The sequence below is a fragment of the Chlorocebus sabaeus genome, chromosome 17 (assembly GCF_047675955.1).
Source record: "Chlorocebus sabaeus isolate Y175 chromosome 17, mChlSab1.0.hap1, whole genome shotgun sequence".
NCBI lineage: Eukaryota > Metazoa > Chordata > Mammalia > Primates > Cercopithecidae > Chlorocebus > Chlorocebus sabaeus.
In genome coordinates this window covers 9,796,352-9,817,710 of record NC_132920.1, presented here as the reverse complement: position 1 = coordinate 9,817,710, position 21,359 = coordinate 9,796,352, and the positions used below count along the sequence as shown (strand labels likewise).

Below are 21,359 nucleotides of genomic sequence, written 5' to 3'. Positions count from 1 at the left end.
CGACTTTATTTATTTTACTCTTCTGGTTTTTTTGTATTTCTGTTTGCATTTATATTAATCTGTCCCTAATTTCACTTATTTTTTTTTCTCTCAGCTTCATCCAGCCTATTGAAAATTCCTTTGAAAGGATTTTTATCACTATCATATATATATATATATATATATATTTACTTTTGGAATGTTCGTTTCACTCTTTTCTGTAAGTTTCATTATCTTCTCATGAAGGTTATTTACCTTTTTCAACATGGTCTTTTAACTTACTTTTCTTAGTTATTTTAATGTTGTCATCTGATAATTTCAGCATCTTATTCATTTCTGAGTCTGCTTCTATTGATTGCTTCCTATCCTGACAATATATCACGTTTTCTTGGTTCCTTTCATCTGTGACTTTTAAAATTGAATGCTGAAATACTAAATGAACAATAGAAACTGAAATAAAAAAAATTTACTCCACAAAAAGGTATATCCCTTCCTCTGCCATGTCATTAGTATCAAATTTATTTCAATCTATAAGCACTCAATCACCTGTTTCTGGGTTTTATCATTACATTAGGTAGATTCAACTCACCACTCTCCTCAAAATATCTGATGCTGAGATCAGAACCTTCCCTTGAGTGGAGCTTGCGATTTCAGTGCCTAGAAAGTTTGTCTTAGTTTTCCTGCCCTAATCCTGCAGCAGTTTCTGTGTATTTGCAATGTAAGGTAAGTGGTCTCTCCTAGAATTTCTGCCTCTTCCCCAATCACTCAGTATAGGATCCAGAATATACCGTGATAGTTCTCATTCTCCTGCTCTGCTCTCAGTATTTAGTAGGTCCTGTGCTTTATGCCTTGGGCATGGGTAGTTTCTCTCAGCTTTCTTGCCCTGCGCCTAATCTTTCTTATGCACTTAGTGAAGGCTCATAGAAAATAACTGCTGGGTAGGTGAAGACTCTTTCTTCTCCTCTTCCTCCTCCTCCCCTACTTCTTCCTCTTCTTTTTCTTTCCCTTTTTTTTTTTTTTGAAATGGAGTATCGCTCTTATTGCCCAGGCTGAAGTGCAGTGGCAGGATCTCAGCTCACTGCAACCTCTGCCTTGTGGTTTCAAGCAATTCTCCTGCCTTGTGGTTTCAAGCGATTCTCTTGCCTCAGCCTCTAGAGTAGCTGGGATTACAGGCACCCACCACCACGCCCAGCTAATTTTTGTATTTTTAGTAGAGATGGGGTTTCACTATGTTGACTAGGCTTGTCTTGAACTCCTGACCTCATGATCCGCCCAACTTGGCCTCCCAAAGTGCTGGGATTACAGGTGTGAGCCACCACACCTGGCTGCTGCTGCCTCCTCCTTCTCCTTCTCCTTCTTCTTCTTCTTCTTCCTCTTCTTCCTCTTCTTCCCCTTCCCCTTTCTTCCTCCTCCTCCTCCTCCCATCCTCCTCCTCCTCCTCTTCCCCTCCTCCTCCTCCTCCTTCTTCTTCTTCTTCCTCTTCTTCTTTCTTCTTCCTTTTTCTTCATCCTCCTCTTCCTCCTTCTTCAGAGATGTAGAACTAATGCATACTATTGCATCCAGTGTTTATTTATTTTTTTAATAGGGTGGATGCCCCATGTAATGATTGCCCTCCAAAAGTTAAGAGAAATTATAACATTAGAGTCATCCAGGACCTTTTAAAATTCTCCTCAGGGCCAGTTTTGGTCGGCTTATTTGTCTCAAGTTTATATTCCATCTTTGCTCAGCACCCAGTGCATTGTCAAACAGTAGACAGACAATGAAATCCTAAACGAACGAACAAATGAATGCTTTAGGTTGCTAAAACTCACGTGTGATTTCCTTATTCTCATTTATGTTTCAAATATCCTGTACTTCCATTTGATTGGACATCAGAAGTCATGTGTTCAATTCTGGAACTCCTCACTGTGATTCACTGGGAATCCTCCAATTTGAGATTACACTGGTCGGTGGGGGCCTGGATCACGTGTCCCAGCCCTCTGAGTGGCCTCAGTTTCCTAAGTGTAAGGGGTCTGTAAGAGAGGAGCAGGCACCTCCAAAATACATATTCCAGTATAGCTGTCTTGTAATTTTTTGTAAGATTTAAATCTGTCATTGCAGTAGATTTTAATCTTTTTTTGTGGAGCATCCTCCAATATTTTGTGTTCTCTTTTCTTTCTTCCTTCTCTCTGAAATGCAATTCCACATCTTCCTTTGGCATTTGTAATGGTTGTAACTACCTACAAAAATTTCTAATGACCTGGGGTACCATCATTTTTGTCATTATTATATCATTTTTGAAGGGCTGGATGATGAATGGTGAGAATTAGTAATGTAGAAGCAGAAATTTTGAGAATGAGGGAATGGTGGGGTGAGCCGTGAAGGAAGAAAGGGTATGAAGTATAAGTGGAAGCCCATGAACATGTCATTTGGAGTCCCCCTGAAATGGCCTCAGAGAATACATATGTATATTTTTTCTCATAGAAATCTTAATTAAAAGGGATATACATAAATATATATAATATACATATAGATATATATACACATATAGATATATACATATATATACACATATCATATATATACACACACATATTTGATCTTTCCAGTTTTTTCCACAGATGATTAAAGGAAAAATTATAATTTAGCATAAATATATTATTTTACATTTAAAAATCTTTTTCATTGCTAAACACTGTAAATGTTAACTGTACAAATATGAATGAAATGTCCCTTACCAAAGGAGTTCAGTGCCTGCCATGAAGAAGGTAACAAGCATAAACTACTTTAAGACTATTTTAGCCAAACTCCCTAATTTTGTTCTTTTTGCTCCAATCTATTCCAGAATTTGTGTCTAAGGCATATCTCTCATTATTTTCATTGCCTTGGTCAGAAACTTTAAATAGCTTCTCGCAGATGTTTCCTGCCCAGGTAATTATGTTTCAGGGGAAGCATCATGGTGCAGTGGAATGAACTTGGATTCCAGAGACAGACAGTAACAGATTCATATAGATTCTATATCTTATGACATCTGTGGCCTCAGACAATTCAATTAAGCTCTTAGGGTATTAGTTTTCTCATCAAAAAAAAAAAGAGGATAAGAATTCATATTATATAATATTGCCATGACTATTAATTATAGTTAAAGAGTCTATCCAATAAAGCATGCTAAAATAATTTTAAAAATAGCTATTAAATCATATAATAATAATCCAGTATCCTTATTAGTCAGGAAATTTCTGTGTAATCCATTAACTTTTACTCATTTTGCCTTTGATTCTACACTGCATTGTACTTTGTTAAATGCATTTTGCCCTTTAAACCTAAAGTAAAATTTGGAGAGGAAAAAAGTGTATTTTTTTTACAGTATCTTTATCATAGTTTTCTTATGGAAAATGAATTTTTTTGTATCTCATATATAACAGGAACTTAGAAATATATCTTAACATTAAAGAAAAAACTTAATCAATAAACATATTTATGTTAATTTACTGTTAAGGAAGAAACATATTAAATAAACATATATTTCTTTTATATATTTTTAAAATCCTAAAGTCTTTTAGAGTTTTACCTGGTTCTATAAAATAACTTCTAAACTATCTCCATCTGTGATTTTGAAGAACCTTTCCATTCCTCTGTTCAGCTTGCTCTATGTTTTAGTTCTATAACTTCACTTGAAAGTGCTCCACGCTTGAAGCTTCCCAACAAGTCTCCTTGCCCCATATGAAACTCTCAAAAGGTATTACATCTAAGTTGGGCTGCAACTTCTTCTCCTGATGAAGATCAGAGTCTTTCTTGGAAGAATTCTTTTAAAATGTGACATAAAATATTAAGGAAGATTTAAAACCTCAATACAAAGGGAGATACAAATAGAGTGCAATAAGTTAATAATCCTTATGTTTGAAAATCCCCACATATATAATAACTCTAGAGGAAAATTAAAAATATTAAAGAAATTTCCCCAAACAACTTTTCTCATTTTTATTGAGTAGCTTCACTCCAGAAAGTATAATTTTTTTTCTTAGTAGAAAAAAATACCCGGTAAATGGCTTTTTGGTACCTAAAATGTTATTTTACTTTCATGTTTCTACAACCTTCTCTTGGCTTCATTACCCACAAGGTAATTGGTGTAGGCTGACATTTACAGAGCCAATTTTGAGATTTTGTGAATATGAAAGAAGAAAATTTTCACAATATAGTGAATAATTTGCATTTTAGAATTGTTTTCAGGGTTTTAAAAAAATGATATTTCATGTAAAATATGTTATCACAGGATTGTAGACATTTTCTGAAAATAATTTGAGGCATTGCATCTTTTATATTATTTTTCTAGTTTAGGTAACGAAATTATTAGCTATGCTCTGTCTCATTTTACTGTTCAATAAGGCTTCACAGATTAAACAAATTTGCTAAGATGATAAAGAACTTTGAAAGTATCACTGGAACCATGGGGACAATTATTTTATGTCTGCTTAATTTTCCATTTATTTTGCAAGAAGGTAACATTTATGAAGAGGATTCAGTTGAAGAGCATGCATAGGGGACTCTAGTGTCTAGTTCTTCTGGAAATTCATATTTTAAAAAATGTTCTAAGTGTACCAATAGGTTCCCAGCTACATTTTTTTTTCACTTTTGGTCAACTAAATAAAGAGAGTTAATGCAGCAGGATACTGTAGAGAAATATGAAAACAGGGCCCACGTCTGGAGCAATGGTGCTGAACTTCAGGGTAATAAACATGAAGGAATGTTGTTGGGATTCCTTGACTCAACATTCCACTCTGACAATCTCAAACTAATTTTAAAATACTTTAAAAGGTTAAGGCAGAAATAAAATACGTGAACAACTTCTCACAGATCTAGTTCCCCTGACAAGTTCTAGCAGTGACTTCTGAAGGAGGTCAGTATGGGGTCCAGCTAACCTTACTAAGGGCAGTTTTCTAATGGCAGCGGCTCCGTAAGAAACTACTGGACTTCTCAGTAGACATGCCTCATGGGAGGTGGCGCTCATGAGTGCCTATGATGGTATTTGTAAGAGGCATACAGAGTCAGCTAAAGCAGTTTATAATTCATTATGCATTAAAAATAAGAACATGGCCAAAGTAACATCAACAAAGTCAATAACAATAGTACTTTCCTCTATATTCTATATTCTAATTTCACCAATTATTCCCCAAATCTCCTTTACTAGCTGATTGCGTGTTTGCCCAATCAGGACCATCCCTTACATATTCTGTCCTGTAAGTCAGCTTAACATATTAACTGGGTTGGATGTACCAGAGGCATTTTACAGAAAGATGTGTCCCACTGCTACCTCCTGGAAGCAATTATTTATTTTTGAATCTTTTGTTTTCTCTAAAATATAATTTCTACTAAAAAACAGGATATATGTAGAAAGAGTCTTAATGGCATGAGATCATTGGTAGTCACTTTTCTCTAGTTGAAAGACACAAAGCATAATGTGATATTTGATGTCAAAAACACATTTTTTTTTTCCTGGCTCAAAGGTGCAACTCAGTAGAGTGGCTATTTGAAAACAGCTTTAAAATTAAATAGATTCAGGGAATTTGTCGCTAATGAAAACTTTCACTAATTTATAAAGTGATATATTATTCCTTAGGTCTCATATCTTCCCTACTCTGTGCCTGAATATTTGTTTCATATTTGATTTTACATTTCTTAGAATCACATCACATACCTTCCCAACCTGTTTTTTCCCCCTAGTTTCCTGTGTACTCATGGAAAACCCATTCTTCTCTGGGTGAGGGATATGACTTTCATTAGTGTCAAGTAGAAGGTAGTATAGAGGAAAAGTCAACTTAGAGATACTTTCATTGTTTCATTATGAAAACTTAAAAACATGATTGTCACTTTTATATTTGAAGATGACAGACTTCAATTTTGTTTCTCTTTGGAAGTTGTGATACTTTTTGTCTTTTCAAGTAGCAGATTAAAAATTACTAAAAGACAAAATAGCATTGGAGCCACTGAGTGGCAAGTATTACATATCACAGTGTGTCAAACTCGTCAAGAGTGATCTATGTATGGGGAAAGAATTTGGGGGTTTCTTCATTGATTGTGATAGTCTTCGCTCCTTGCTCTGGGGTATGAGGGAAAAAAATACGGAGTTTAAAGTACTTGAACATCCTTTTTGTTTTGCTTTGCTTTTAGATTTAGAAGGTACATGTGCAGATTTGTTATGTAGATATATTGAGTATTGGTGAGATTTTGACTTCTAGTGTACCTATCACCCTAATAGTGAACATTGTACCCAATAGGTAATTCTTTTAACCCTCACCCCCTCCTACCCTTCCCCATTCTGGAGTCCCTGGTGTCCATTATTTCCATCTTTATATCTATGTGTACCCATCATTTAGCTCCCACTTATAAGTGAAAACATGAGGTATTTGATTTTCTGTTTGTGAGTTATTTCACTTAAGATAGTGGCCTCCAGCTCCATCTATGTTTTTGCAAAGGACATGATTTCATTTTTATGGCTGCACAGTGTTCCATGAGTATATATACCACATTTTGTTTATTCAATCATTCATTGATGGACACTTAGGTTGCTTCCATGACATCACTATTGTGAACAGATATATGATAAACATATGGGTACACTGCTTTCCACAGTGAATAAACTAATTTACATTCCCACCACAGTTTATGTGTTCCAATTTTTCTTCAACCTCACCAACATCTGCTTTTTTTTGAGTTTTTAATAATAACCATTCTGACTGATGTGAGATGGTATCTCATTGTGGTTTTAATTTGCATTTCCCTGATGATTAGTGATGTGCATTTTATCATGTTTGTTGGCTACTTGTATGTCTTCCTTTGGAAGTATGTGTTCCTACATGTTGCCCACTTGTTAACAGAGTTTTTGGTTTTCTGCTTGTTCAATTGTTTATCTTCCTTATAGATTCTGGATGTTAGACCTTTATTGCATGCATACTTTGTATTTTCCCCCATTCTGTAGGTTTTCTGTTTACTCTGTTGAAAACTTATTTTGTTGTGCAGAAACTCTTTAGTTTAATTAGGTTCCACTTGTCAATTTTCATTGCGATTGTTTTTGAGGACTTAGTCATTCTTCCCATTCTTTCACAAAGCCAATGTCCAGAATGGTGTTTCCTAGATTTCTTCTACGATTCTTATAGTTCAAGGTCTTACATTTAAATATTTAATTCATCTTGAGTTAATTTTTGTTTATGGTGAAAGGTAGGGGTCCAGTGTCAATCTTTTACATATGGCAAGCCAGTTATTCCAGCAAAATTTGTTGAATAGGGAATCCTTATCCCATTGCTTTTCTTGTTGACTTTGTCAAAGATCAGGTGGTTGTAGGTGTGCAGCTTTATTTCTGGGTTCTCTTTCTTGTTCCATAGGTCTATGTTTCTGTTTTTCTATTAGTACCATTCTGTTTTTGTTACTGTAGCCTTGTAGTATGGTTTGAAGTTGAATAATGTAATGCCTCCAGTTTTATTCCTTTTGCTTAGGCTTGCCTTGGCTATTCAGGCTCTTTTTTGGTTCCATACAGATTTTATAATAGTTTTTTTCTAATTCCATGAAAAATGGCATTGGTAGTTTGATAGGAGTAGCATTACATTTGTGAATTGCTTTGAACAGTATGGTCATTTTAAGAATATTGATTTTTCCTATTCATGAGCATGGAATATTTTTCATTTGTTTGTGCTTCTCTGAATTATTTCAGCAGTGTTTTGAAATTCTCTCTGTAGAGATCTTTCACCTCCTTGGTTAACTGTTATCCTATGTATTTTATTATTTCTCCACCTGTTGTAAATGGGATTATATTCTTGATTTGGCTCTCAGCTTGAATGTTACTGGTGTATAGAAATGCTACTGATTTTTATACATTGATTTTTATCTTGAAACTTTGCTGAAGTCATTTATCAGTTCTACAAGCCTTTTGGCAGTGTCTGTGGGGTTTTCTAGGTGTAACCTATTATCTGTGGAGAGAGATAGTGTAATTTCCTCTCTTTCTATTTAGATGCCTTTTATTTCCTTCTCTTTCTTGATTTCTCTGGCTAGGACTTCCAGTACTGCATTGATTAAGAGTGGAGAGAATGATCATCCTTTTCTTTTTCCGGTTCTTCAGGGGAATGCTCTTAGCTTTTGCCCATTCAGTATGATGTTGGCTGTGGATTTGTCATAGATGGTTCTTATTATTTTGAAGAATGTTCCTTCAATATCTAATTTTTGAGTGTTTTTTAATATGAAGGGATTTCACATTTTATCAAAAGCTTTTCTGAATCTATTGAGATGATCATGTGGTTTTTGTCTTTAATTATGTTTATGTGGTGAATCATGTTTACGTGGTGCATCATGTTTATTGATTTACATATGTTGAACCAACCTTGCATCCCAGGAATAAAGCTTACTTGACTGTGATGAATTAACTTTTAGATATGCTACTAGTAGTTTAGTTTGCTAGTATTTTCTTGAGGATTTTTGTGTCTATGTTCATCAAGGATATTGGCCTGAAGTTTTCTTTTTTTTTTTTTTTCCCCTTGTCAGGAAAAAAGCCAGGGATGCTGGCTTCATAGAATGAGTTAGGGAGGAGTCCCTTCACTTCGATTTTTTTTGGTAATAGTTTCAGAAAGATTGGAATTAGCTCTTCTTTGTACATCTGGTACAATTCAGCTGTGGATACATCTGGTCCCAGGGTTTTTTTTTTTTTTTTTTTTTTTGTTCCTGTTAGTAGGCTTTTTGTTACTGATTCAGCTTCTGAACTTGTTGTTAGTCTATTCAGAATTTTAATTTATTTCTGGTTGAATCTTGAGAGGTTGTGTGTTTCAAGAAATTTTTTTATTTCTTCTAGGTTTTCTAGTTTGTGTGCATAGAGGTATTCGTAATAGTCTCAGGATTTCTTGTATATCTGTTGGGGTTGATGGTGATGTCACTTTTGTCATTTCTGATTGTGTTTATTTGGATCTTCTCTTTTTCCTTTATATTAATAGTGGTCTATCAATCTTGTTTATTCTTTCAAACTTCAACAAAACTTTTGGGTTTGTTGATCTTTTGTATAGATTCTCACATCTCAATTTCATTCAGTTTAGATCTGACTTTTAGTTATTTATTTCCTTTTGCTAGCTTTTGGGTTGGTTTACTCGTGTTTTTCTAGTTCCTCTAGATGCCATATCAGGTTGTTAATTTGACATCTTTCTAACTTCTAGATGTAGGCATTTAGTGCTATAAACTTTCCCCTTAGCACTGCTTTAGCTGTGTCTTAAAGATTTTAGTATGTTGTGGCCTCTGTTTTCATTCATTTCAATGATTTTTTTGTTATTTTTGCCTTAATTTTGTCATTTACCCAAAAGTCAATCAAGAGCAGATTGTTTAACTTCCATGTATTGTATGGTACTGAGAGATCTTCTTGGTACTGGTTTCTATTTTCATTGCATTATAGTCTAAGAATGTGGTTCGTATAATTTCATTTTTTAAAATTTGTTCAGACTTGCTTTATAGCTGAGCACGTGGTTGATCTTAAAGAATGTGCTATTTGTGGATGAGAAGAATGTGTATTTTGTTGTTGTTTGTTGGAGTGTTCTGTAGATATCCATTAGGTTCAATTGGTCAACTGTTATAGTTGAAGTCCAGAATGTCTTTGTTAAATTTCTGCCTCAGTGATCTATCTTCTGCTGTCAGTGGTGTGTTGAAGACTCCCATTATTATTGGTTATGTAAATCTCTTCCTAGATCTCTAAGAACTTGTTTTAAGAATCTAGGTGCTCCAATGTTGGGTGCATATATATATTTAGGATTGTTAAGTCCTCTTGTTGAATTTAACCCTTTATCATTTTGAATGTCCTTCTTTGTTCTTTTTGATCACTGTTGATTTAAAGTCTGTTTTATCTGAGATAAGAGTAGCAATCCTTACTCTTTTTTCATTTTCCATTTGTCTGATAGATCTTTCTTCATCCCTTAACTTTGAGCATATGAGAGTCATTACTAGTGAGATGGGTGTTTTGAAGACAGCATGCAGTTGGGTCTTACTTTTTTATCCAACTTTCCACTCTGACTTTTAAGTGAGACATTAAGCCTGTTAACATCTAAGACCAATATTGATATGTGAGGATTTGATCCTGTCATTGTGTTGTTAACTTATGTTATATATACTTGATTGTACAGGTGAGTTATAGTGTCAATAAGCTATGCATTTTAGTGTGATATTTTTGGTGGCAAATATCATTCTTCCATTTCCATGTTTAGCACTCCTTTAGGAGCTCTCATAAGGCAGGTCTAGTGGCAAGAAATTCCCTTAATGTTCGATTGCCTGAACGCAATTTACTTCTTCACTTAAGAGCATTTGGTGGGATATGAAATTCTTTTTTGGCATTTATTCTCTGTCAGGATGCTACAAATGGGCACTCAGATCTCTTCTGGCTTGTAAGGTTTCTGCTGAAAGGTCTACTGTTTGCCTGATGGATTTCTCTTTGTAAATAACCTGTCCCTTTTCTCTGGCTGCTTTAAAGATCTTTTCCTTTCATAATGATCTTGGAGAATCTGATGACAATGTGTCTTGAGGATGGTCATCTTATGTCGTATCTCACAAGGGTTCTCTGAGTTTATTGAATTTGCATGTCAATCTCTCTAACAAGATTGGTAAAATTATATAATGGAGCATATCTTCAAATATCTTTTCCAAGTAGTCTGCTCTATCTTCTCTTTCAGAAATGCCAATGGCTCATAGATTTGGTCTCTTTACATAATATTATATTTCTAGGAAGTTTTGTTCAGTTTTTAAAATTCTTTTTTCTTTATTTTTCTCTTCCTGCATTGCTTTGAAGGTGCAGTCTCTGAGTTCTGAGATTCTTTCCTTAGCTTGATCTATTCTGTTGTTAATGCTTTCAATTGTATAATGAAATTCCTGTAGTAAATTTTTCATTTCCAGAAATTCAGTTTGGCTCTTTTTAAAAAATGGCTATGTCTTCTATCAACCCTTGGATCATTTTACTGTTTTTCTTGGATTGGGTTTCAATCATTTGTTGTATCTTATTGAGCTTCTTTGCCATCCAGATTCTGAATTCTCTTTCTGACATTTCAGTCATTTTGATCTCATCAAGAACCATTGCTGGGGAGCTAGTGTGATCATTTGGAGGTAAGAAGACACTCTGACTTCTAGAGTTGCCAGATTTCTTGCACTGTTTTTTTTTCCCCCATTTGTTAGGGATGATACACCTTTATTCTTTTATCTTGCTGTTGTTTGGATGAGGCTGTTTGCTTTTATGTTATTGATTGCCCTTGAGGGTTTGACTGTGGTGCAAGTTGAGTATAGTCAATTTTTTTTTTCTTCTGGATGCTTTCAGAGGTAGAGCTAAGGCTTGTCACTACTAGACTACATGCTGTAACACTGAGGCCTGGGACCAGGTTCTTGGTTTTGTCCTCTGGTTCCTTGAGGTCAAGTAGCAGCTGCATTTTTGTGTTTGGGAGTGAGTGAAGGGGAAGGTGCTTCTAGATTGTTGACAACAGTGCTCCATTGGGGGTTGAAGGTGAAAGCTTTCTGGTGAGGTTGTATGGGGACCTTGGGTGAAAGCACTTCCATGAGGTAGTGGGCAAACTATCTTTTTGATGTGCTATTGGATTTGGTTTGCTAGTATTTTCTCGAGGATTTTAAAAATCTGTCTTCATCAGGAGTATTGGCCTATAGTTTTCTTTCTCTGTGGTGTCTTTGTCTGATTTTGATATCAAGATGTCACTGGTTTTGTGGAATGGGTGAGAGTGGAATACCTCTTCAAGTTTTTAGAATAGTTTCAGAAAGATTGGTACAAGCTCTTCTTTGTAGATCTGGTAAAATTTGGCAGAATCCATCTGGTCTTGCACTTTTGTTTACTGGAAAGTTTTTTTTAAATTACTGATTTAATTTCAGGACATTATTGGTCTGCTCATGATTCCAGTTTCTTTCTTGTTCCATCTTGGGAGATTGTATGTTTCCAAAAATTTAACCATTTCCTCTGGGTTTTCTAGTTTGTGACTATAGAGCTATTCATAGCAATCTCTGATGACCTTTCATTAGTTCTAGCATCAGTTTTGATGTCACCTTTATCATTTCTGATTGCGCTTATCTGAATCTTCTCTCTTTTTTCCTTGGTTAAACTAGATAGCTGTCTATAGATTTTGTTTATCTTTTCGGTGAACAAAGTTTTCATTTTGTTGATCCTTTGTATCATTTTTTGTTTGGTCTCAATCTCATAGAGTTCTGCTTTGAAGAATCTTTGTTACTTCCTTTCTTCTGCTAGCTTTGGGTTTGGTTTGTTCTTGTTTTTCCTAGTTCTTTGTGATGTTAGGTTATCAATTTTTTATCCATCTTTTTGGTGTGCGCATTTAATGCTATAATCATTTTTCTTTGAACTGCTTATATTGCATCACAGAGGTTTTGGTATGTTGTATTTCTATTTTCATTTATTTCATTTTTTTTTTGTCTTACTTTCATTGTTTACTCTAAAGTTATTCATGATCAAGTTTATTAGATTCATATCAAGTAATTAGTTTCCACATACTTACGTAGTTTTATTTAGTTTTTAAAGCTTTATGGGTACATAGTAGGTGTATATATTTATAGAGTATGTGAGATATTTTGATACAGGCATGCAATGTGTGATAATCACAACAGGGTAAATGGGATAGCCATCACCTCAATCCTTGTGTAAATTTTGACAGTTCCTCTTAGTATTGATTTCCAATTTTACTCTACTATGGCCTGGGAAGATACCAGTGATGCTTTTGATTTTTTTTTTTAAATTTAGTGAACATTGTTTTATGGCCAAGCATATGATTAATTTGGAGAATGTTCCACATGCAGATGAGAAAAGTGTGTATTCTGGAGTCATTGGTTAGAATGTTCAGTAAATGTCTACTAGGTTTAGAGTCCAGGTGAAGTCCAGAGTTTCCTTGTTGACATTTTGCTGCACACTGTGAAGTAGAGTGTTGAAGTCCCCCACTAACATTTCAGTGCCAATCTCTTTTCTTACATCTAGTAGTATTTGTTTTATGAATTTCAGTGATTGTTGTTGGGTGCATACATATTTATGATAGTTGAATCTTATTGCATTGAACCCCTTATCACTATATAATGCCCTTCTTTATCTTTTTTTTAAAAAAACTGTTATTGGTTTAAATTGTTTTTATCTGATGTAAAAATAGCTATTTCTGATTGCGTTTGTTTTCCATTTGTGTGATATATCTTTTTCCACCTCTTTACTTTGAATTTGTAAGTGTCTCTTATAGACAATAGATGGTTGGATCTTGTTTTTTGATCCAATTTGCCAGTCTGTATCTTTTAAGTGCAGTTCTTAGGCTATTTATGTTCAACATGAATATTGATAAGTGAGATTTTGTTTCTGTCACAGTATTGTTAGTGAGTTGCCTTGGAGTCTCAATTTTGTAATTGTTTTATAAGATTTTTGATCTTTCTATTTACATGTGCTTTTTTTTGATGGTGAGTATCATCGTTTCATTTTTTATGTTTAAAACTCCTTTGAGCATTTCTTATAGAGCTGGTCTAGTGGTGATGAATTCTATTATCGTTTGCTTGTCTGAGAAAAAGTTTACTTCTCCTTACTTATGAAGCTTAGTTTGGCAGGATATAAAATTCTTGGCTGGCTGGATGTGGTGGCTCATGCCTGTAATCCCAGCACTTTGGGAGGCTGAGGCAGGTGGATCACAAGGCCAGGAGATCAAGACCATCCTGGCTAACATGGTGAAACCTCGTCTTTACTAAAAATACAAAAAAAAAATTAGCCAGGTGTGGTGGTGGGTGCATGTAGTCCCAGCTACTCAGGAGGCTGAGGCAGGAGAATGGCATGAACCCAGGAGGCAGAGCCTGTGGTGAGCTGAGATCATGCCACTGCACTCCAACCTGGGAGACAAAGCGAGACTCTGTCTCAAAAAAAAAAAAAAAAAAAAAAATTCTTGGCTGGCAGTTTTTCTCCTTAACAAGGCTGAAAATAGTCCCCCAACATCTTCTGGCTTGTAAAGTTTCTTTTGAGAAGTTCACAGTCTTGTGAGATCCTCTTTACAGATTATTTGACACTTATGTCTAGCTGCCTTTAAGATTTGCTCTTTTATTTTGACCTTGGATAGTTTGATGTCTATATGCCTTGGTGATGTTCATTTTGTATAGGGTCTTAAGGTGTTCTCTGAATTTCTTGTTTCTGTGTGTCTACATCTGTAGCACAATTAGGGAAATTTTTCTGAATTATTATCTCAAACATATTTTCCAAGTTACTTTCTTTTTCTTCTTTTCCTCAGTAATGCCTATAAGTCACATTTGGTTGCTCTGAATAATCTCATATTTCTTAAAAGCTTTGTTTTTCTTTCAACATTTTTTTCTTTATTTTGTCTGACTGGGTAATTAGACTGTTCTTCAAGCTCTGAAATTCTTTCTTCTGGGTTGGCATAATCTATTATTAAAGCTTTCAACTGTGTTTTGAAATTCCTTCAGTAAGTTTTTCATTTCCAGAAATTGTGTTGTGTTTTGTTTTTAAAAAAACATATCTAGCTTGTCTTTCAATTCCTGGTTTATTTTGGTGTTTCTTGGTATTACTTTTTAACTTTCTCTAGGATTTTACTGAACTTCTTTGCAATTTGTATCTTGAATTTTTTACCTGTCATTTAAAAGTTTCCATTTTGGTTAGGATCCATTGCTAGAGAGCTAGAGTTGCACTTTGGGGATGTCACAACATTTTGTTTCTTCATGGTGCTGGAGTTTTTGTGCTGGTTCTTTCCTATATGTCAGTTCTTACTTTTGGATTTACTTTTATTCAGGTGGGATTTTTTTTTCTTCCCCTCTTAAGGCTATGACTGCTCTGTATGTTGCATACGGTCTTTTGGTTTTGCTTGTATGTGTTTTTAGCAGACTAAGGCACGGTATGAATTCCTTGGTTATAGACATCCTTAGTATAGTGGTTTTCTCAAGTGTGTGTGGTCAGGCTTACTGTCTCCTATAGCAATGGGTAGTTGGAGGTCTCAAGAGACCTATCTCATTCCCCAGCAGTGTGCACTTCTGTCAGCAGAAATTAAATTGGGTTGGGCAGTTCAACCGTCAGGCCAGGAGGTGGCACTTGCAGGTAAGAGCTGGCTGAGCGCTGTACAGTGATGTCAGCAGAAGTTGAGATGAGTCATGCAGTTTGGCATCCACGTCATTAAGTGGGGCTTGTGGGTAAGATGCAGTTGCAGTGATGACTGGAATTTTTACTTGGCCTTTGTTGATGAGAGCAATACCAGGGTGTCCCTGGCAGTGGACCAGACATGGGGCTCTCAGGGGTCTCATTCTGCACTCTGCTGCTAAGGGGCTGGAGGGGGCAAATCTAGGCAGGGCTAGCTAGGTGGAGCTGGATTGTGCAAGCCCATTACCAGGCTCTCTGAGTGCTGCATGCTTGCAGGGGTCTCGGGGAAGTCCTCAGGCCACTGGGACAACCCTCTAGGGAGGGATTGAGGCACTCCTTCTGGGCCTGTCAGGGAAAGAAGGGTGGCCATGGTTTTCAGAAGGTAGGGGCCATAGGGCCTGTTCAACTCTGCTCTGACACCTCTATGCAGGTGGGTTTCTGTCACTAGCAACAGGCCTGACTTGTTAGGCTAGTTCCAAGGTATCTGCACCCAGATCACTGCACTATCCCAGGCATCCCAGACCTCAAGGCTTCCTGTGGCAGAAACTGCAGCTTTCAGCCCACATCCTTCCTAGTCCAGTTTTGTGAAGGGAGCACCACTGCACACTCTTCTCTGTGTTTTGATAGTGGGAGCTCCTCCCCACCTTGGGACAGTTCACAAATCTCTTCCCCATACCCATAGGTGGTGTGATTGGGTCCTGGGGAACTGGGACTGTGCCAGTAGTTTTGTCCTTTGGCTCCTCAGGGTCAAACACTGGATGTGATTTGGAGAGTAAATTGCTCCTAGGCTGCCAACAAACCACCCAGGCAGTGTGATGGAGGCTATGCTGTGGGGTCCCCATACCTCTACTCCTCTGGGAATGGCCAGGCAGGCAGTCTTGTGAGGGACTGGCAGGCATGGGGGCATGCAGTTCAGATGCACGTAGGTCCCACTGCAATGGCAGCCAGGCCTGTCTTGGGTGCGTGATCATCCCAGTCCCCACTCTCTCCCAGCTGGACAGACAGCAGGAGCTGCAGTCACCCAGGGCAGGATGCAGAGTCTTGGAGAGTAGGTGTCCAGAGTCACCGTTTGCTGCAGTTGCCCAGCACACTGAAGCCTTCTGGGCTCTGCAGGCATTCAAGTAATGCTTCTACATATTCTCCTGGTAGTACCCCCTGCCAGTCCAAAGGTCTGCAGGTTGTAGGAACACTTGTAACTAGGATCTCAGTAGTCTGTGGCAGGAATGTGGTATCCTGAGGTTCCTTCACTTGCTCCTTTATTGGGTCCAGTCTGGGTCTGGGATCTGGCCTGATGCGAGGCAGCACCAAGCAGGCAGTGCTGCTTCCTCCTTTTTCAACCACGGTGTCTATTGTCTCCTCTTAATTACATTTCAGTGTTTTCTCTCAAAAGATCTGTTGAAAGTGTGAAGGAACTTCATATTTTCCTCTCTGTGGAAGAAGCAAATTCCAGCTATATCTACGCAGCCATCTTTAATCTTTCTTCAGTTTTAATTCTGATACTTATTATCAAATTGCTTGTAGCTGTTTTAAATTAAGGGATTGCTGGAACTTTTTAGAACTTAGAAAAAAGTCCTAAAGTTTGCAATTCTCACCATGTCCTGAGACTATTTCTCCAGTCAATAACACTCTATTTTAGACAAACTTTCTTTTGGTTAGCCTCTTATCAAAAACTTTTGACAATTAGAACTTTTCTTTCTCCTTCTCCAGGCCAGACTCCAAACATCTAGGAATGAAAAACGCCCATAGGCGTTAAGTGTCCTGAACATTCTTATGGATTTGGGTAAACATACTTCCTTTCATCTGGTGGGAATGCAACTATTTAAGTTTTTCAAGGCTTTATTGCAATTTATTCTTTAGCTTGATGATTATTAGGTTAATTCTTCAATCTAAGTTACTTTGTGAGTGCTGTTAACCATATAACACAGAGGCTATATTTAAGGGGAATTATTTCATAGGGTTTTACTCTTCAAAGGAAACAATCTAGTCTTGCCTATGATATAAACTCTGGATTTGTATTTCAATCACGTATGCACATTTTCAATCATTGTAGTAGAGTTATTAATTATACCACACATGTGTATCCTTGATATATATTGGATTGACAAGTATAAAAGTTGCTATTACCTGTGTACTTAAATGTGTTTTTTTTTTAAATGGAGAAAAAATTAAAATATTTAAATGAAAAAATAAAAAAAGTTTAATTGACAAAGGAGAGCATTTCTACATAGAAATTCAGATTCTTATCTATTGTTATACATATTTTACTGAAATACGTTGTTTACATTGCTTGGTAGCATGGTTCATGTATGTTTTTAGTTTTAACAAGAAAATTGAAGAATTGACATTGAATTCAAAGATAATTTTAATATTACTGTTTTTGATATTTACTGAGGCTTAATGAATTTGATAGGAGTTCCAATGAAGAAATAATTTTCCATACAGGGTTAGGTTATTTTTATTTCTAAATAAGTAATTACAGTGTGGGGATGATTTCCTATATGTTTGCACACAAACCATTGTTTTGGAATAGAGTTTGTTCAATTATCTAAAATACAATCAGAATATGAAACTCAGAACTCCTTAATATAGGGGTTAGGTACGATGCTTTGGAGGTCAGCTCTCTAGGCCTGATGTCCCCTTGCTCTTGCCATTTCGTTGGTTGTAAAATGGAGATAACAATAGTATCTACCTGAAAGGTTAATGTGAGGATTCTGTTGATTGGTACATATAAAGTCCTTAGATTAATGCCTGGCACATTAGAGGTAGTCAGTAAATATTTACTAGAATTATGTCCTTTATTTTTTTCCTTCTCCCCTATACTAGCCATTACCACAAACAAGAAGATCATGAGTATGAATATTAATATCCAAGTGAAATAGTCAATAGTAGATGAAATGAAAAATAGCAACCACCCAGTTTGTAGAACTTAATCTGTTCTTCGATGATTTTTGCTGCTTGTCCAAAAGAGAGTTAAGGAATTAAAAATAGGATTTATAGCAATTTATGGGAAATCTGGCAACATTTGGAGGGATTGTTTTGTTTCTTTTGAAGAAAGAAGGCTCTGGAGCAATCTTGCACTCTCCATGCCATTTCTTCATATTGCTGTTGGAAAAGGTGATCCAGGCTAGAGAAATCTAGACAGGTAATTTGGAAAACAATATTTAACTTCCTCAGTGATAACCAGGAATCTTTTGAATTTTGTTTGGATGTTACATGAATAAGTACAATATTACTATCTTAATTTCTGGTTGATCAACAATATTTACTGGTAATTTTTGCCAAATGGTTTCCTTTGTGTTCCCCAGTTACAGTCAACCATCACTTATTGAGATTGATAAGTGGAAGTCCAGGCTGCAAAGTACTCCATAGTAAATTTTTATATAACGGAAGAATTACTTTTATATAAAAGAGGAACTATAGAAAGCTGCATGAAATAATTATTACAAAATAAAGTTTGTGATAAAATCTTCTTAAATGAAGAGATACATTTTAGTTCACTAAAAATTGATGCTTCTCAAATACTTGAGAAGATTTGCAAATAATTGACTTGGTAAAGGAGTTCATTCTCTTTGTAAACCATGCTTGCTGTATTTGACCCTTTTTGGAAAATGATTGGTGCAAAGGGAAATGTCATAAGATTTAATAAGATTTTACCATCTAGCCCTTTCTATTTGTTTCCAAAGGGCCGTAGACATCCACTGATTTCACCTTTAACTGTTTTCACAAGGGGACTTATTATGACCTAGTCATAGAAAATATATAGGGGTCAAGTAAGTGAAAAAAAACAAAACAAACAAAAAAAAACACCAAAAAACCTGTTACCCTGTGAATGTATCTTCCAGGAAGGCAATAAATGACTACATGAAAGACCAGTCACACTGAGTAACAGCTGAATCACAGAGAGTCAACTCCAACTTCTACCACATACTGTAACCTTGGGCAAATGCCTTAAGGTCTGTAAGCCTCAGTTTACTTATGTATGAAATAATTATGACACTAAAGCATTTACATCATTGCGTTTTTGTGGGGATTAAATAATGTAACACAGACAGAGAAATAAATAATACAATGCATACAATTGTGCTTAGAGGTGTCTTACAGGGTGATTTCATTAATTTCCAACACGTAATTGTTGCTGATGATAGCCAAAGGCTCTGACCTTTTCTTCTAGAACCATGTGTCTCACTCCTACTTACCACTTCATTTGAGTATCTCAAAAACACTTCAAATTTAACATGTCCAATTGGGATGCTTCAGTTTTACCTCTCAAAACCCTGTTCATTACTTCCTCTATCTTTCCCATCTCAGTAAATGTGTTAGTCCTTTTTTGTGGATATGTGTAGAACTTTCTATTCGACCTATTTCATCTTTTGCTGTGGCGTAGTAAACTGTCATCCTGTGAGTAACCTGTGGAGAGGCCCATGTGATAAGAAACCAAAGCCTCTGGCCAATAGCCACAAACCGAGGCCTTCCAACAAACACGTGACTCAGCCAGGAAACAAATTCTGCAGCCTCATTTGACCCCTGACCTGGCTTCCCACCCAGCTAATAGCTTGATTGCAGATTCATGAGAGACCCTCAGCCAGGAAAACAAGCTAAGTGGCTTTTGAATTTCTGACTTCCAGAAATTGTGTGAGATTTGTTGTTTTAACTGTCTAATTTTTGGAGAAATGTGTTATAAAGTGATAAATTACTAATGCAGATTTTGGCACCTGGAGGTGAAGTGCATTGAAGCTGCACAGTGGGTTTTGAGGAGAGTGTTAGGCTTCTAGTACTCGAAGAAGATGTGTCTGGAAACCTTATAGTCTTCAAGAAATGGGATGAGGGCTTTCAAGAAAGTGAGGAAAATAACATTGGGAAATGGAGGAGAGGAAATTTTTTTTGTGGAGTGTCAGAGTGTTTAGCAACACTGCTGTTTGCAGTTATGTGAAAAGCAGAAAATGTGCTTTATAACCTGGATGACCTAGCTAAAGAGATCCCTGATCACAGAATCTCAAGCATTGCCTGGTTTCTTTTTGGTGTTTATAGCAAAATGTGAGAGAAGAGAGAGAAACTGAAGAAAGGACTGATAAAATGAGTCATGACTTTATAGTTTTAAGAATTCTCAGCCTCCCAAGATAGCAAACAATGCCCAAAGGAAGAAGTGGCTTCTGAGCAAAGATCGCATGCCAGGAAAATATGATTCACGGATGAAGCTAAGAGCACACTGTCAAATCTTTTAAGACCTCAGAAATATCAAAGGTAGTGCCTCAGAATTGTATTCATTGAGACTCAAGGCATTCTACAGAGATGAAGGGTTGCCTCACAGTTCCTCTCAATCAAGCAGTAGGATTTCTAGGGAGCTTAAAGGCATTGCCCTTCATCCTGTTGGTGGGAGCCCTAAGACTTGTCTTCTTTTGAAAAGGTGTATAAATTTGTCTTTTGTCTAATATAGTAGACTTCAATAAGATTCATAGGAGACCCACAAAGTTTTTAAAAGAATTATACAAGCAGAAAAATCACCTATTTGGACTAAAAGGGACACAGAGAAAACAAGATGAAAAGAGGTCTTTGGACCTTTAAATTTTATGGCAGAAAGCAGATTAAGAAAATGACTTAGCTTCCAAGATGTGCTACCTTTCATGAAAAAAGGAAGATTCAGATGACAGAACCAAGAGTACAGAAGGTAGAGGCAAGAGCTGTGGAGAATTATTCTCAGGACTTGAGACTTCATTAAATAACCTTTGACATTTCCTTGTCTGGATTTCATAACTGCTATGAAACAGTGATCTTGGTCTCCTGTTATTCACACCTTTGTATCGCTCCCTCTTATGTTGAACCAGCATTGATCTGTGTGACCAAAGCACACAGCAGAAGTCATGGTGTGTCATTTTGACATTAGGTTATTGAAGACTGCTGCTTCCATGTTGAGTGCATGCTGTCTCTCTCTGTACTCCCACCCCCATCATTCACCTTCACTGAAAATGTTGATATGTGCTTGTATGTAACCCTACAGGATTATTATTAATAGTATTATTAATAGTTTTATATTATAGTTTGCATAGTGCAAGTTCATGCCTGTTATCCTAGCATACATAATTGTTTCTCCCCCTTTCCCTCAAATGCCGTGGATTGAATAATAAATTACATGAATAAAATTCTTATTAACATCTCTAGCATCTTACACATCTAGCCATATGTTCATTTAGATGATCTAGAACCACACCACTGTGGGACGTGTGTGTGAATGTGAGAAAGAGAGGAAAATAAAAATAGGAAAAGACAGAGAAAGCTGTCCTGGTAT

General features: G+C 36.3%; 1 protein-coding gene across 1 annotated transcript in view; it reads left to right on the top strand.

Moving 5' to 3' along the window:
* Window positions 1-21,359, top strand: part of LOC103222193 (uncharacterized) — a 202,110-nt gene that overhangs the window by 34,452 nt on the left and 146,299 nt on the right. The window lies entirely within an intron of this gene.